The sequence below is a fragment of the Lissotriton vulgaris genome, chromosome 4_1 (assembly GCF_964263255.1).
Source record: "Lissotriton vulgaris chromosome 4_1, aLisVul1.2, whole genome shotgun sequence".
NCBI lineage: Eukaryota > Metazoa > Chordata > Amphibia > Caudata > Salamandridae > Lissotriton > Lissotriton vulgaris.
This window is the reverse complement of record NC_141691.1, coordinates 1,121,192,413-1,121,209,163: the sequence shown is the minus strand read 5'-3', so window position 1 is coordinate 1,121,209,163 and position 16,751 is coordinate 1,121,192,413.

Genomic DNA, 16,751 nt, shown 5'->3' with positions numbered 1-16,751 from the left:
ACAAAGGGTTTCCTGTCACAGGGAGGTGTCACACCACCCCAGACAGGAGATAGTGGAGGACACTTCTCTTCTGGACGCCTGCAGCATCTTCATCTCCAGGCACCATCGAACTGCGTGACGAAACCCGACACACTTTGGCACCTGTGCACCCGCTTCCTGTGGGTGAGGTAACTCATGAACGCCGGTGCTCCTGTACTGGTACACACCTCTAGTGTCTAAGTCTAAAGTTTGGTAATCCTAGTCCAGTCGGAAGACTCCTAAAATAGTAACTTTATAACTTTTACGCACCATTGACTTTGCATTGGTGCATGCGTGTGCTTTTAGCGCTGCACCCGAGTCCCGCGGGCTTCTCCCGACTTCATCACTGCTAGTCCCGAGTAGTCCCAGCGATTCCCCAGGCCCTAGGCCTGACCACTGTTCTTAAAATGATTATTTTAATATATGGTTTGAGTGGCCACCCGGACTCATCCATAATTGTGCAACTTTCAAATGTTTAACTGTGCTTTTGTTTAAACGCTTGTGCCTCTGCACTCATAAAGAGTACAGAGGATTATTCTAGTAATAAATACATATATTTTTATAATATATAACTTGTGTGGTGTCCTTTCATTTGATATTACAGGATTGCATATGGTAAAACAGCTGGCTTCACATGCCCTCTTGAGTTAAGCCTTTAAGGCTGCTTAGTCCATGCTACCCTTAGGATAGCTTGTCTATAAGGTTGACTTACAACCATCACCATAAGGGATTGTTTGGACTGATACAAGGTGCCCCCAGAATTGGAGACATCATATATCAGGCCAACTTCTCACACTGGAGTAATAAAACTGTTCTTCATTTCCCACTCCAGCGCCTGCCTCGTTATTTTGATAACTAATATTAAGGTAAATTAGAGGTGGTTTGCACCAAGCGGCATCGAAAGTCTTGGGAGTCACAGCTGCTTTTTTACAATTGGCGCACCAACGTCGGGTCCATTAGCGACACGTGGGTCCAGTGAGAGAGGTCCTAACGACGGAGTGAACATCTAAACGATCGGTAAAGTGCACCTGCCTGAAAGAGACCCTCGTCTGGCAGCCGATCAACTGAACTTTACCAGTTCCGAACAGACCTCTCTCGAGTGACCTGCGGTCCTGACTGGGAACTTACAGGAACGCCGCATTGTTTGGAGGGTGAGGACAAAACTGGCGCTGGAAGGGGACAACGAAGAAACTGTCCACAACGGTCCGAGTAAGGTCGTGAAAAATCGATTCTTGCTTGTTATTTGATTGTTTGGCTGGTCGCATAAGTTCGACCGAATACTAGTATTCCCCTTAGTTGAGACATTCCCTGCATGCAAACAAACAGAGATTAGGAATACTCTCTTTCTTTGCAGACAGCGAAGGACACGTAATGCCGGCTTTTTGCCTAAATTGATTTGAGATTTTTTTGTTGACCTTTGTTACATCATGCCTGTTTTCTCAGAAAATGATTGATTGTTTGGCCGGACCGTGTATTAGAGGTCAGTATTCCGGCACTGCCGGAAGGCATCCCTAATAAGGACATGCATATGAAATATGGACTAGCCACTGTAACGTATAGCGAACTATGGCATAAAAGAACTAGAAAAGACCCGGAAAATCTGTGGCCACTGACGGGATCTTTTTGACGCCGATAAAATAGAAACGCTAGGAATAGCTCTTCGCAGAAAGAGAACTACACCAGCCATGTTCGACAGCTATGGTTTATGGCAGAAAGTAGCCATTCAATGAAAGAAAAGAAACAAAGCTAGACTAGATAAAGAGATACAAAAAGCAGCTCACCAAGCTTGTAAAAAGTAAGAAAAAGACATAAAAGAAAGAAGAAACTCGATTTTCAATGGCCAATAGAATAAGTAAAACAATCCAAAAAATTTAATTGATTAGGAAGATACAATACACGTGGAAACAACGCTAAAAGAATAATTAAGATATGTTTCATTCCACAACATAGGCACTTTGTAAGACGCCGGCGTTTTAGATATGAGCAATGAAAAGGATAGTAAACTCAGCCTCTTTTACTTCGCGGCCCCTTTGACAGAGCAAAAGCACACATTGTTGTTGAAACATTTTTGTACTACTATTATATGGTCCCCAAGGAAAGTACTGTCCCAGACATTAGGTAACTGTGAATCCCAGGTGCATTCTGGTTCTTGTGGTCCTAGACATCGTGAAGAAACGGGTTTTTAACTGAAGAACCGGGTTTTTAGAACCCAGCGGCGCCAGGGGCACGCCCAAAGTCTTCGGATTCACCTGTCTTGGTTTACAGAGACACGGAATACTTCAGGATGGCGTCAGAGATCAAATTTATTAGCTGCAGCTAGTAACAGTAATCCCAGCAATACAACACGGTGTACAACTCAGGAAACTGTTCAACTTTTGTAGAGCAAGACATCACTTTTTATCCACATTTTGCTCATTATAAATGCACTCCCACTGCGACAAACACTGACGAATGAAATACATTTTCCCACACATTATCACATCATAAAAGCTCGATTTACATTGTACCAACCCATAAGTTAATTATTAGGAATGTCCCAAATTCGATTTCCACAAGCCGGACAAAACCCATAATTGAAAGCACTACCCATGTAATGAAAAGTCATAAGTAAAGAAACAATTTCAGATGCTGAATAGGATAAGATATGTGAAAGAGATCTAAGGTTAACGATATCCTGAACATTGATTGGCAATCTCAGACAAGGATCAGCCAGAGAAATTGGTTTCGCAAAAGGGTCAGTTTCAGGTGACCGGGTCAGCGTCCTACAGTTCACTCACAAGTCAGAAAAGGCCTAGTTAATACGTGCATGAACAACGAAGCCCATGCAACTTTGTTCGTTCGGTTACCTCCACGGGCCTACGTGAGGGCGACACAAAAATGGCGTCACGAACAACTCGAACAAAATGGAATCCGGTCCGAGAAGAATCACAGAGCCTCAATCGAAATTTATTTTTGCACTCCAAGTGTTTCGCCTACCTTCCCACCCACGTTCCCAGTGCTTAATTTGTCAGTTTCCATTGACATACATTAATACTGATTTGCAAAATGCATAGGTTCCCTTGCTGTGTGCACCCGCCCGAGGTTAGAGGGCTTAAAACTGTTACCTTAGGAAGTAAATGCATAGGCATTGTAAAAAGCAACGGCACAAATTAAGACTGCACGTTCCACTCTAAATAATACTTGCCGACTTTTAGAAGAGTTTTTTTTTTAAAACGTACCTGAGCCTTACCAGGGGTGTGCCATCCAGTCAAACATTGGACAGAAGTAAGGTGTAAATCTATTAAATAAAAAGAGATGGGCTTTCCTAAAATAGCTTGCATTGCCAAAACAGGGGCTTGGAGAATCATCACAAGAAAAGCTCATTTTAAGTGCCAACATTTGGTGCCATGCACGAGTTACATGTCCTGAATGAACATTTAAGGAAAGTCTTGTTATGTTTTAACAAACCACAATCTCCTTGAAAGAAAAGGCTATCTGTTTAGATCGTGACATGGAAAAGTTTTTCTAGCGATCGCATTTTAGGAGTCAGGCGCAAGACACATATTGCTGGTTTTGGAAGTCAGCCGGCCCTGGCAGTTACAAATCAATAGTTTCCTAGCACGACTGTGCCCACGCGTTTTCTGAACTAAAGCTGCACTGTTTTCCCCCCGTCCGCCCGAAATCCGACCTCCATGCAGAACATTATAGGAATTTCTGTTAGCGATCTTGCCACTGTAACAAAGATGCACACCCTTAAAAACTAGGATACAACCGATGGAACTTGCCACCTCCTATAGTTTCCCTATTTTTGCGGATGGGGACAACCCCAAACCTCCGTAGATAATTTTTTTTTTTTTGAGAACCTTTATTCGTTACTTCAAGCAAATACAAGTATGGGCCTACAACCACCCCGGCCGGCCGCTAATCAAGTCATAGGTACAGCAAATCAATTATGGGAAAATACAGCAGCCCGAAAGTCGGGGTCTAATAAGTGTCCAGGATATAACTTGTATTCGAGTGTACTGATCAATATTCAGGATTCGAGAAGGTTCATTTTACAATAAAGAAAAACAAAAAATCAATGCCGTACAGTCATACATGGTCCTACAATAGCAAGCATGAAGCAAGAAATACGCAAATAGTGCGAATACGTTGGAAATACAGGGGGTAAAGCATACGAGTCAGGATAAATGTAAAAACAAATACGTTCCGTAGCAAAGCTGCACCCCACCCCTCAAAACGAACATACTGTAGGAAACATGAAAAACGACGACACCAAAAAGAAAAAAGACAAAGGGCCATAGAAACAAAGAAAGGACAAATTAGCAAAACCCACCCCCCTACCCCTCACCCTGCACCCCTGCAGAAGGCTACGGCCTCCCCCCTCCCCCCCCCTGGCAGCGTGCCTGTCGCCCTAATAAGAGACCCGAAATATAGAAAAAGAGAAGAAAGAAAAAAGGGAAGAAAAAGAGGGAAAATGTGGAGTAGGGCCATCAATCTGGCCACCCGGCCCCCCCCTCACCACCGCGCACAATAAACACCCGAAAAGCAAGATCAGAATAGCCATGGAAAACAGTAATCATCGATAGCACAATCAATAACATCCCCGCCGAGTGGCCCCCAAATCACCGTCAGCCAACAGTAAGTCCACTAATCCTAGACAGTCTCACCCCTGGCCTTTTCTATCAGTAATACCAACATACGTCCACTTATCAATCGGCATACAGAGCAGCGTGGAGAGTCCAAGTGATCCGAGCGGATCAGGCAGCATTGTTACTCCATGGGACTGCAGCCACCAAAGCCCAGCCGAGTATGTATGACGGAAATCCAGATGTGCCAGTATCGACCCCGAAAACATCCTCCAATCCGAACACAGTATCACCAGCCAGGGAAAGAAAGTCACGCCATCCGGCAAGCGCTGAAACGTCGCCGGGGCAGCCCAAACCATAGGTCGTTGTTTCTCCGGCCGCTGAATAAATATGTGCCCCGACGAGTCACTCACATGTACAACAGATCTGTCCAAGGCGATCTCATGAACCGGGTCATCCGGCGTCTCCACGAACATAGGCGTAGCTGGAGCACTCATCACTGACGCAGCGGCGGGCACATCGGCGCTTCCTTGAAATCGAACCATACCCGTGTGGAACGGTGAGACAACAATGGCGGCCATCCTGCTTCCCAGATCCCGGGCGTCACGGATCAGGGTCGTATGCAGAGTTGTTAGAGCAGCCAGTAAATCTTTGAACGTGGGCTCTTTCTCGTGTCGCCAGACCCCAGGACACTCCCGCACAGCAGCTTCTCTGCCCGGATGAGGTCTGTGTAAGGGGCACCAGCCGCCATCTTAGCTGATCCGGCCTCGTCCTTCTCCGCCTCTCCTCGGAACCGGGCTCCAAACCAGGGCGCAACAAGATACACCGCGAGGATCCAGAAAGTCAAGGCAGGCTTCCCAGAGAAGGGCCACCAAAGGGCTAAACAAAATCTCCGCCACTCCCTGGGAGCCGCCCGCCGATTCCGGGCGAGGTCATTAGTTATGCCTGGACACAACACCGGAAAGGGGGCCAAGTATCGTGCACTCCTCTCGCTTCACCACACTGCCCACGAGGCACTCCGCTAGATGGACTGGGTCGTCACTGTCCCCATCAGATTTCCGGTGCCCTCCGGCCGACTCCTCACCTCCACCAGTGGTTGCTGTGAAGGCAGTAAAACAGTCGGGTCTGCTGCACGCAAAAGCCGCAGGAGCAAACGGTAAGGGAAAGTTTTTCTTCGCCTACTGAAATATGCCGTTACGGCTCAGGATAAGTGCCAGGATGTATGTGCGGGGTGAGAAGGCTCACGGAGCCGAGCGTCTATGCAGCCATCTCGGTCGCCATCTTGGCTCCTCCTCCGTAGATCATTTTTAATGAAAGCATTAATACGTCGCCCCTGCCCTACTCAAAACTGAATGCATCTGAGATCTGACCTCTTCCTACAACGCGGTTTGTAATGCTGCACTTTGAACAATGCATAAAGTGAACGTTCCGCCATTAGTTAACCTTGCCGCACAGAATCTTTCTGGGCTTCAATACCCAGGTGCCAAAGACTGCATCTCAGATGAGGAGTCTGATTCATGGTGAGGTGAAAATCATCGTCATCACGCGTATTGATGTGTTTTAGATGCTGGCCCCTCGCATCCTTTTTCCTCAGGTTATAGCGGTATTTTCAACTGAAGGTTGGAAAGGCTTAGTACACTGTCCTTTAGGCGAAAATAGGCTAGTGTTATGAAAGTGTGCTTTGTGTGTAGGGACTATCTCTGAGTACGTGAAATGTTTGTGTAGTATGCACGTGTATGTGTCATGTACGTATAGGCCCATGTGAGAATGCTTTTGTATGACTGGGTTGCTAACAAAGTGACGTGCATTAGCGAGAATGATGAATTTCGATTTATGAACTGACCAATTGAAGAAGTGAAGAGCCCCTGAGCTCGTGTTCGTACTATCTCCCATCAACTAGGAGCTAGAGACATTGTCAGGTTTGAGATTTACCTCTTCTTCTTCCATCCACATAGAAACATAAGAGCTGTGCCATTGTACATATGACTGGTATCCCTACTTACGCCTATACATCAGCTCAAACTATCGCTGCTAGATATTGGGGGAACCCCACTGTAAGTATTAGTGCGACTGCACTTGTGTCTGGCCATCAGAATGTAAGTATTTTCAGGTCATCTGCTTAGATCTTCTACGGTCAAAAGGGGAAGGAAGGAGCCTGGCCCCTGGGTAAATTGAGATAAGCTATGCGATGCGTGATGTGCATGAAAAAGTCCCTTTTTGTGTAACTAACGCTGCGTTTTTCGTGCTTGGTGCATATATTGTCATGTCCTATTGGATATTGTGTGTATACAAAGACTGTGCGTTTTGTGTTTTTCTTTGGTTTATGTGCTTAAATGTACGAATTGTCCTGTACTGTTCTACGTGGTAAGTGCACTGGATAAACTTGTTTTAGTGCACTCACTCTATCTCTCTCTCTCTTATTGAGCCTACCTACGCTGTCCAGGAATGACCATGCTGGGATCAATTCCATGTGACAACTGGGTGGACTCACTCTTGGCCGTTCACTTCACAGAATGCTGTGAATTTGCTTTTGAATAAATGACGACACTGTACCTCACCGGTACACGTCTGATTGGCTTCAACACAACAGTGTTTGAATAAATTGACAGAAACGAAATACCATATTTTGCCATGTTACTACCCCTCCTCTCTATGAAAAATTATGGAATTTGATTTGCTGAAAATGAAAGGACGGATAAGACTACTAATGCCCCCTAATCTGACCCTTAAAAGGGAGCTATATGTCAGTGGCGTTTGTTTTAGATACCTTAGAAGCACCACCATCATCGTTCATGTTACTGCACACACTGCACATAAGTAGAGTGACCAAACCTTCCCGTTTTGCCAGGATGGTCCCAGTTTTGTACCAGCTGTCCCAGAAACATTTCAAGAAATGTAGCTCATTTCCCGGTTTTTAAAGATAATCGGCAAAAATTGGAGGGAGGTTTTTTCCTCGTTCTACAAAACAGGGATAGTTAACCGTTGTTTCCAGGAAACATTTTGATTAGCAGACAAGCCGCCATGTTTAAAAATCGCAACTTATGTATGTTCTTACTGACTGTTCTGTCACTCTCTGCTAAGGAGCGCGCTCATCGCCCGAAGTAACATAGTAGTCCTTCTCCCAATTTTGTGAAATGTCCTTGGTTGTTTTGGCTTTAGAATTCTGGCCACCCGACATATGAGTTGTAAAGACATTACAAGTCCTTCATTGACTAGTGAAGTAACTAGGTTGCAAAGGATAGCGCAGAAATGAGAAAAATGGTTATAAAAATGATTTGAACTAAACTGAAAGAAATGTTGTAGTAAGCCCTGCTGAATGGGTACTGAGGTCAAGCTGTTTAGTTAAAAGTAAGAAACATTGACAGGATGGGACAACGCTCAGCTTGTGTACTATTATGGTGCACAATACTAGGAAGGGTACCTGTAGGCCCATGATAATAACGCATCACACCTTCTTTTGTGGTTAACAAATCTTAAAGAAAACGTAGCCCTGCAGGAATTTGTTTTGTAACTACGGTTTTTCCTGGAAAAGTTAGTTTGAATTTGACAGACCATATGGTTAATAGTGTTAGATTTCCTGCCACAACCATATTTGTGAAAGAGAAAAGTGCACGAAGGATAATATGTATGATTGGAATTCCCATGGGTGTTCGTAGACCTGCACAACAGTGAAAAGTAGGAATGAATACGCATACCCAGAAAAAAAAAGACACAGAGTATCCACATTTTCTTCCTTTTTAGTAGAGAATACGTATTTTCTTAGCTGCTTGGGGTTGGGAGAGAAAAACTAAAATTGTGTAACATCTTCCCTTGCCAGTTCTCTAAAAATTCATTTTATACTCACTACTAGATTTAAGAATGCCCTCCAGTCATTGGAAGAGAGAGGTCGGATGCGATGCACAGCCTGACTGCAAGGAGTGGAACACCTATAACTACGACCAAGGCGGAGCCGCAGAGCTAAGATTCTGGACGAGGCACTAACACCGACAAGAAAGAAGGTCTATACGGAAGCCCCCAGCTTGTTGGTCTACTTGTGCCTGAAGTCTCAATCCATTGGGCCCAATTGGTGGGCTCATTTGTGCAGAGTCTCTGTCCCCCTTGGTCCATCTCCAGTTCGACCCCCACTCCACCCTCTATTCCTTTGGCTCCCCCAAATCCCCCCTTTTTCACATGGGGTTTTTATCAACCTGATGAAGGAACAATAGACAAAGATAGGATAGGGTTAGTAGGGATGGACTTCACAGATAAAGAATAGGGTGCGGGTACCCTGTCTAAGGTACCAGCTATAGATTAGATTAGTAAACAGGGAAGAGGGATTGTGACCCCAGAGAAGGAACAACCTCGCCCTGCAACGTGGAATCTGGACCAGAGCTAGACGCATAGCTCCATAGCCGGTGCTCAAAAGCACCAACGCCAAGCTGAACAATGAGAGCCTACCAGTGATGGCTCACTGTAAAAAGACACTGGAAAGAAAAACTCATTGATTATATTAGGTTAAACTTCTCTCCCAATCATCTTGTATTAGTTGTGCCCCAAATGGACAAGAAAAAGTTTTTGGGTGTAAAATTCTACATCACTCGCACTCATAGTGTCATTGTATTGATGATAGCATGGGACTGTCATACCATATGAAAGAAAAAGTAAACTATGTATCACAAGGATTGTACAACGCCAATTGCCATCCTGAATATGCTTATTAGTTTTGCCTCCCCCACACAGTCCAGTTTTCAAAAGTACACGCAATGATTTCTATCCCTGGAAAGAATGAATACGATAAACTGTTTTTTTGTGTTACAAAGAATGTACTGCCTCATCTAGGAATTGTGCTCATCACCAAGTTTAAACTGTGGTACAGCGAACACCTTTTTGCACACACCCTCTCCCAGTTGTTACCCTCACTGCATAAGTTATTGCAGATAACGATCTTCTTCTCCTATTGTCTGTGTATCCGCCTGTACAACATGTATGCCACCAAAAACTACAATAATCAGCCCAACTGCATGTTTAGCTATGAGACATCTCGAAGGACTGGGGTTGGAAAATATCAATGTTTCTCTTGATCTCAGTACTGGCAATATGTGGTTGCTTGTTGGAAGTACACTGTATGCCGCCCTAGTGTTCCCTTTACACGAGTACCTTGTGCCCTGAAGACATTGGAATAGATTAGCAAGCTGGAGAGGTATGTTCAAAGGGAGGACTGTTAGAATTAAAATAACAAGCATGAACATTACCTGTGCCATCTTGTGTGGGGAAAGTTCTTTCATTAACATAAGCCGCAGTCATTTTGATCAACCGCAGCCATTTTGAATTCTGATGGTCACCTCTTTCTCACCCTGCCCTCAGTAGCACCCACCTGGCCCTCTGACCAAAACTGATATGTGTGCTGAGGCCATAACTAACAGGCATGCCTTTGATGGTATCTTCAAAGAGACATTCTATATCCACAACAACCCTTAGCGCCCCTTGGCTAAACCACCACCTCTTCCTGTCCTCGATAACTAATTAACTTTTGCATTCTTCTCCCCTCCCCACACTTGTGTACTAACCAAAGATTTCAGATACTAAGATGACCCTTGCAGACATGATTTATTGCACCGCAAACAGCAAGACTTGTTTTCACCAACAATGGAACCTGTTTTATCAACGGACAGACTCTTAGATCTGGCCGGTCTCACATGTTTTAGACCATGAAGCAAGGCCCTCTTATACCATAATATTGTCTGTTTGACCCGGGTGGGAGGAGAATAGCAGTGGGGCTTGTATGACAACACGCTCGGAGCGGGGACTCATATCTTGTATAAACATGTTGATATAACAAAGGTGGGCTGACATGACAACAATGCATTGTGTAAAATCTGTATAAAAGGATGAGCCAAAATGAGATGCAGTTAGAGCACCTCCTGATGATAGCCCCGGTGTCAGAAGTGATGTGTTCTCCTGGAGTAATAAACCAGTTCTTCATTTTCCACTTTCAGCGCCTGCCTCATTATTTTGATAACTAATATTAAGGTAAATTAGAGGTGGTTTGCACCAAGTGGCATCGAAAGTCTTGGGAGTCACAGCTACGGATGTCTAGGTATATTTAACAAAGATCTTATGTCTTATTTTTAGAACATTCTTGAAATCATTCACTTCTCCTGCATGTGAAGGAGTACCTGATGTCCACACGAGTTCTTATGGGATGTTCTTAACAGATCATACTATTGGGCATGCTATTTTTTGCTCTTAACTGAACCTGAATCAACCCATAGAAGGTCCTTTACACATTGACCTTAATGGGTCAGAATGACAACCTCGGACGTTTATTACACACACTTGGGCTTATGCACATCGGTCTATGAATATAGCTGTTGTTTCCGTAACGATCTAGCACAGTCCTACACCTTGTGTTATATTTTTCTCATCTAACGGGTGTGCTCTTTCGGGTTCCTGTGCCTTTTCCCATCCTTAAATTCATAAACACCTACAGCTCTTCTTGAGGTCTCTTTTCTTGCCTTTTTTCTTGGTGTTCATACAAATACTGGTTTTGTTGCTGAGAATACTGGTTCCGATGCAGGTGTGACTTGTGGTTTGTTAAATCCAACCTGCAACTTGACCATTGATGGTTTGTCACTTTGTCCATACTTCAAGAACATATATTCACATTGACAACTGCCTCAGTACCTGTGCAGTACTCTGATGTGAACATGTTATATTTGCTGCCCTGATGAAGCCCTGTTTAGGGAGAAGCGCATTGTCTGCATGTGTACTTGGTTGAAGGCAATAAAGAAGAATCCTTTTTATCATCTGAAGACTCAAGAACATATATTTGGTTTTTTAACTGCCTGCTTATGTTGCCTCTCTTTTCTATATGTTTTGTGTAATCTAATTACATGGTCTAGTAGCAGCAGAAGCAGCAGACCTTAGAGGTGGGCAATAGCCTTACACACTAATCATTCTCTTCTACATAAACTCAAGTGACTATCTGGGCTGTGAAGCTTTAATCATCCCTAGCTGCTTGCTTTGAAATTGGAAAAGTACTCCGCTCTGTGCCCTTCCACTCTACGACACTAAACTCCCTCCATGCCACAACACTCTACGCCACTCCATGGCACACTACTCAGCTCTACTGTACACAACTACATGCCACTGCACGACTCTCTACACCACTCCATAAAACTCCACTCTACTCCATGACACTCTACTTTACGATACTCCACTAAACACCACTACCCTTTAAGCCACTAACTTGCAACCATGCTGAACAGCAGCCATGCTGGTGTACAGCATGATTAAAACATACTGGCAAAGCCAATAGCTTTTCTTCTCTTCCAAAGACACTTTCAGAACTAATACCATGATTCTCAGACACCTCTAGGAAGTTCGTTCAGCATTTTAAATTTGTAATATATATATATTTTTCTTATTCATTCCTCACCCTTGCTGCTATGTTTGATATTGTGTTCTTGCCTTCCATGGTTTTACCCTACCTCTTCTAGTCTCCTGTTTATTTTTGTAACACTCTATTTTGTAACATTTCTCCCATGTAACGTAACTGGTTCTAATGTACAGCGCTCTGACTGACACCTTCGGGTAAAGTGTGCGCTATATAAAAATGCATTGAATAAATAAATAGATCTTACATAGGCGAGACTTATTGACTTTACCAATCCTTGTCCTGGTTTCTTTCCTGCCCCTTTTTCAGAGGTTGGGCAATAACTGCATTGTCTATAGACTAATATAGAGCTTTGTGTATTTACATCGAGAGAACTGCTGCTTTCCGAAAGACCAATTTTCCGATTGTGACTTTTGGTGTCCTAGAGCAGAGTAAATTTGCTTCCTTGTCATTCCAAAGAAAGTTATTCAAACAGGAGCACTCTGCGCTTTGATTTAACTTCATTTTACTTAGGCAGCGAAACTTCTGGTGTGCATGGAAGTGAAGTTCATATTTTAAGCAGTGTGTGGGGGAAGACCTCGCCTGGAGTAATGAAGACCAGTTAGTGACCTGGGGCCATATTATCAAGACGGGCGATAAAATTATCGCCACTTTATCGGTAGGAAACTGCTGCTAAAGTGGCGATAAGGGGCTTGATAATATTCTCTATAGAATTCCAATAGAAACGCAGTTTAGACATCTAACCTGGGCTTCTATGGGAATTCTCTAGGGCATATTATCAAGCCCCTTATCGCCACTTTAGCGGCAGTTTCCTGTCGATATAGCGGCGATAATTGTATCGCCCATTCTTGATAATATGCCCACTGGTCCTTTAAGGCATTACACATTGCAGTGAAGCACAAAGTACTCTGTGAAGTTATCTTTGGAATCGGACACAGGACAATATCTTAAGAGCTGAGAGGATACCTCATGGGATATCCAACAGAAACAGACGGAGTTTCCCATTTGGGGTTTTCAGTCTGAAGTGGCTGACATGCTTAGAGTGAAATCATTCCCTAAAGCAGTTCAATTGCGCTAGAAATGAAGCCCTCCCGTAGAAATAAACCACCCGGCTTCCCGCCCTGGGCTAGCAAAGGTTTTAACGGAGAGTCAGTTCAGTTCATTAAGTCTTTATTTCGAATAAAATTCATAAAAGACAACATACATTAAAAACATTATCAATAAGCCCCCAGAATATAAAAAGAATTTGTCTTAATCGACATACAGACATTTCCTATTAATTAATTTAATTTTAAAAGGGGTTTCGATTTCTTTGCACGGATCAGCCACACCCACCCCAAAAATTTGGCAACACAAATGACAGATATTTCAATACGTAAATCACGTAGTTTCAACAGGGCTTCTCGATTCCCCCCACAATTCAAGGTTTTACAAATAGGTTTCAACCATTTTAATCGAGGCAATCGATATGCTGGGCATGCAAAAAACAAATGACCAATACTTTCAACCTGGTCAGGACAAAAAAAACATTTGTTACTTGTGTTCTTAGCCCACTTTGCAGTAAAGGAATTAGTCGGCAAAGTACCCACCCGAAACTGATGATACAGCTTACGGTCTAGGGTTCTGCAGATCAGGTCCCAATAGGACTCAAGGGACGGTGTTATCTTATGTCTTAAAAAAAGTCCCGTTAAGCTATTTTCTGACGAAAGAGGGACCAATGCAGATTTCTTTGCAGCCCAGAATTGCTCTTTAAATTCTAATTTAGATGGGAACCTAGAACATTCAGGGTGTAACCATAATTCGGGGAGGCCCATTGAATACAAAATGTGTTTTACTTCCCGGAGCCATGGGATTTTGTGAGCACCCCACAATGATCTAACCTCGTCCAATTCATGAGCGAAAAGACTAAGCTCTGGGGTCGTCCAAAGGCGACGCCAGAGAGCTGCGAGACGGTACTGCGCCATCTCATTCAGCGGTCTACAGCCTAGATCTAAAAGCAATGGTTTTATTGGTGACGATTGTGGAAGCCCCACTAGTTTCCTCAAAAACCTATTCTGTGCGGTGGTTAGTGCTGACAAGTCTTTATAACCCCATATGTCCGCTCCGTACAGGGTAGCAGCATTGGCCTTGGCCTCATAAATTTTTATCGCTGGTGTAATGCGTTTGGTCAAGGTTTTTTTTTGTTCCTGCAATAAGCATCCTGTAAGGCGAACAAATTTAAGTATTAAAACCTCCAACTGGGGGTTCCAAGTAAGTTGGTGGTCAAGGGTCACGCCCAAATATGTCATGACTTTGACCTGTTCGATTGGGACATCATTTAATAAAAACGAACTTTTAATTGGTTTATTTTTGTTAAAAACCATAAATTTGGTTTTATCAGCATTAATCTGCAGGTCATTGTTTGTGCAAAACTCTGCAAATCTGTTCAGGGCTACCTGTAACCCGCTCCGGGTTTTAGAAAGGAGCAGGGTGGCGTCGGCGAAAATTAACATGGGATATTTTGAACGGAGAGTCAAGGCGCAGACACAAAGGGTGCTTGTGCCCATAAGTCCGGTGTGTGGCATGTGACGCAAACAAAACGGCGTGCAGTGTCATACTGTTCCAGGCATACAGTAGGACTGTGGAAGAGCATACCGTTCCCAGATTGCAACAGCAAGCCTTCCTTCCCCCACTCGCTGGTTCTCCACTCCTCCGGTTGTTTACAGTGCTGGGCTTTCAGAGCATACTGGATCTAAACCAAGCACACGCAGCCACGCGCGGAGCCAGATGAGGGGACGCGCAGCTGGAGGAGGGCTGCCAGGTTTCTGCATTGTTTCGGAACTCCAGGGTGGAAAGAGAGCCGAGCAGCAGGAGAAGGAAAGGAAACGTGCGGGGATTTGGTCTGACACATAGCGACCCTGTGTACGTGAAACAAGAAGTGCTCCGTGGCTATTTCTGCAACATCAGGAGTGGGGAAAGTGCGGAAGGCAGACGGACACGAACAAGCAGAGGACGCACAGCAGCAGCTTCCATTTCCAGTAAGTAATGGAGGAGAAAATAAAGATTTGTCCTGTGTAAATAAATAAAAAAATTAAGTCCAAACAGCAAGGAGGGAGTTTTCATTTTTCAGCATGGGCAAATAGTTGATTCAGTGTGGGGTATTTTACCAGAAGCTTCCCAATCAGTTATTGCAATATGTGTGTGCAGGTCAAACAGGCAGGCGCCCGGGAATGGGAGCTACACGGTTTGTTTTGAACAGTCACGGTGCACAGACAGGCGTGTGTTTCTGGGAGTCGAGATAACCTAGCCTGCCCGGCGTCTATGTTGGCGAATAGGCGAGTTCAAAGGCACAGCAGCAGTAGCATCAGCAGCAGCCACTTTGGTGGCGGGGTGTGCTCACCGTAGCAGCAATCGTACAGCAGGGGTGCCATTGTGCACAAGGACTCCTTCCCAGGGAAGCTCCCGACTCTCTTTTGTTTCTTGTTCGGAGTAATTGTTGCACTCCGAGGCCTTGACCTGCAACATAGTATTCACTAAGTTCATTGTCGGGAAAGCCGAAATGGTTGATGTTGTTTTTTGGCCACTAGAACGGTCGGAACAAATATTAATTTAAATACATTTGGGCATCATTGCCCGACAGTAAACGTATCTGGTATCTTGTAAACTATTTATTCTTTTTTTGCTACTTTCTTGCTCCCGAAAGAAACCTCACTACTACAGCGCAAGTATATAGTGAAAGCAGTTCTCGCGCATTCTTCCCCCTTGGGTGTTCCCGGATTTTCCTGGCATGAAAAACCCTGTGACGATAAGAGGTGCCCAGATAGGGGTTACACCACAGTAGGAAGCATAGCAGGGGCGCGTGAGGCTGCTGAGACTGTCTGTGATTTAACCCAGTGAGCACTGATACTTTGTGTCCGGATTTACAAACAAACGGAAGTTTGTGGTAATATTCGTGAAACTAAATTTCCCAGCCATACACTCAATATGTAGTTTTGCATTATTTTTTGCATATGTGTTTAATTTACAGATATGTCTCTGAAAGAGAGGGCGTTAAACAAATCTATTTTTACTGCTGTGTTGGGCTGTGCTGTCTGGGAACCTCCGGCCATCTTAGGCTGTGCGTGGTGTGGAGGGGGCTCAGTGTAATGCAGCCGCTTTCAGGGACTATCAAAGAGAAAAAGAGAGGCAGAACGGGGTTTACAACACACACTGGGACTGCCACACTCCAGATTAGGGCCAGTCGTTTACAAAAGCCTGTGTATGACATATACACGGAAAATTACAGGATATAACAGCCTCTGGGAGCGATTACTGGAGCAAACAAGTTCAGCTGAATAGGCCCGGGGGGGGGGGGGGGGGGGGGGGGGGAACAGATTTGTGTTCGAGCTTAAAGGAACAGTACTAAGAATTCTCCATTGGAGAGCACGTGCTCTTCTGGTTTAATATGCACGTGGTTTACCATTTTAAGAACATATGATTCTTAACCCCCCACGAACAAATTGTGTTTTTCTTCATTTTCCAGCCCTATTACGTAATATAGGAAACGCTCTTCACTGAGAAGGAATCCGGTTGTTTGAGTATTTCTACTATCCTTCTCTTTTGGTTAGGAATGCTCCAGACTAGCCAATCGCGGATCTGATATAGGAACTGTGACAATCAAGTATGCCTCACACGAAAATTTAATCAATAGACAAAGTTGTGAACATACAACTTTTAGCAAAAAGGATATGTGTTTACCTCGAAAAATTGCAAGGTTTTACGTAAGTGAACAGTCACCCAAATGCAATTGTGTTGAGGTTTCACAAAATTGA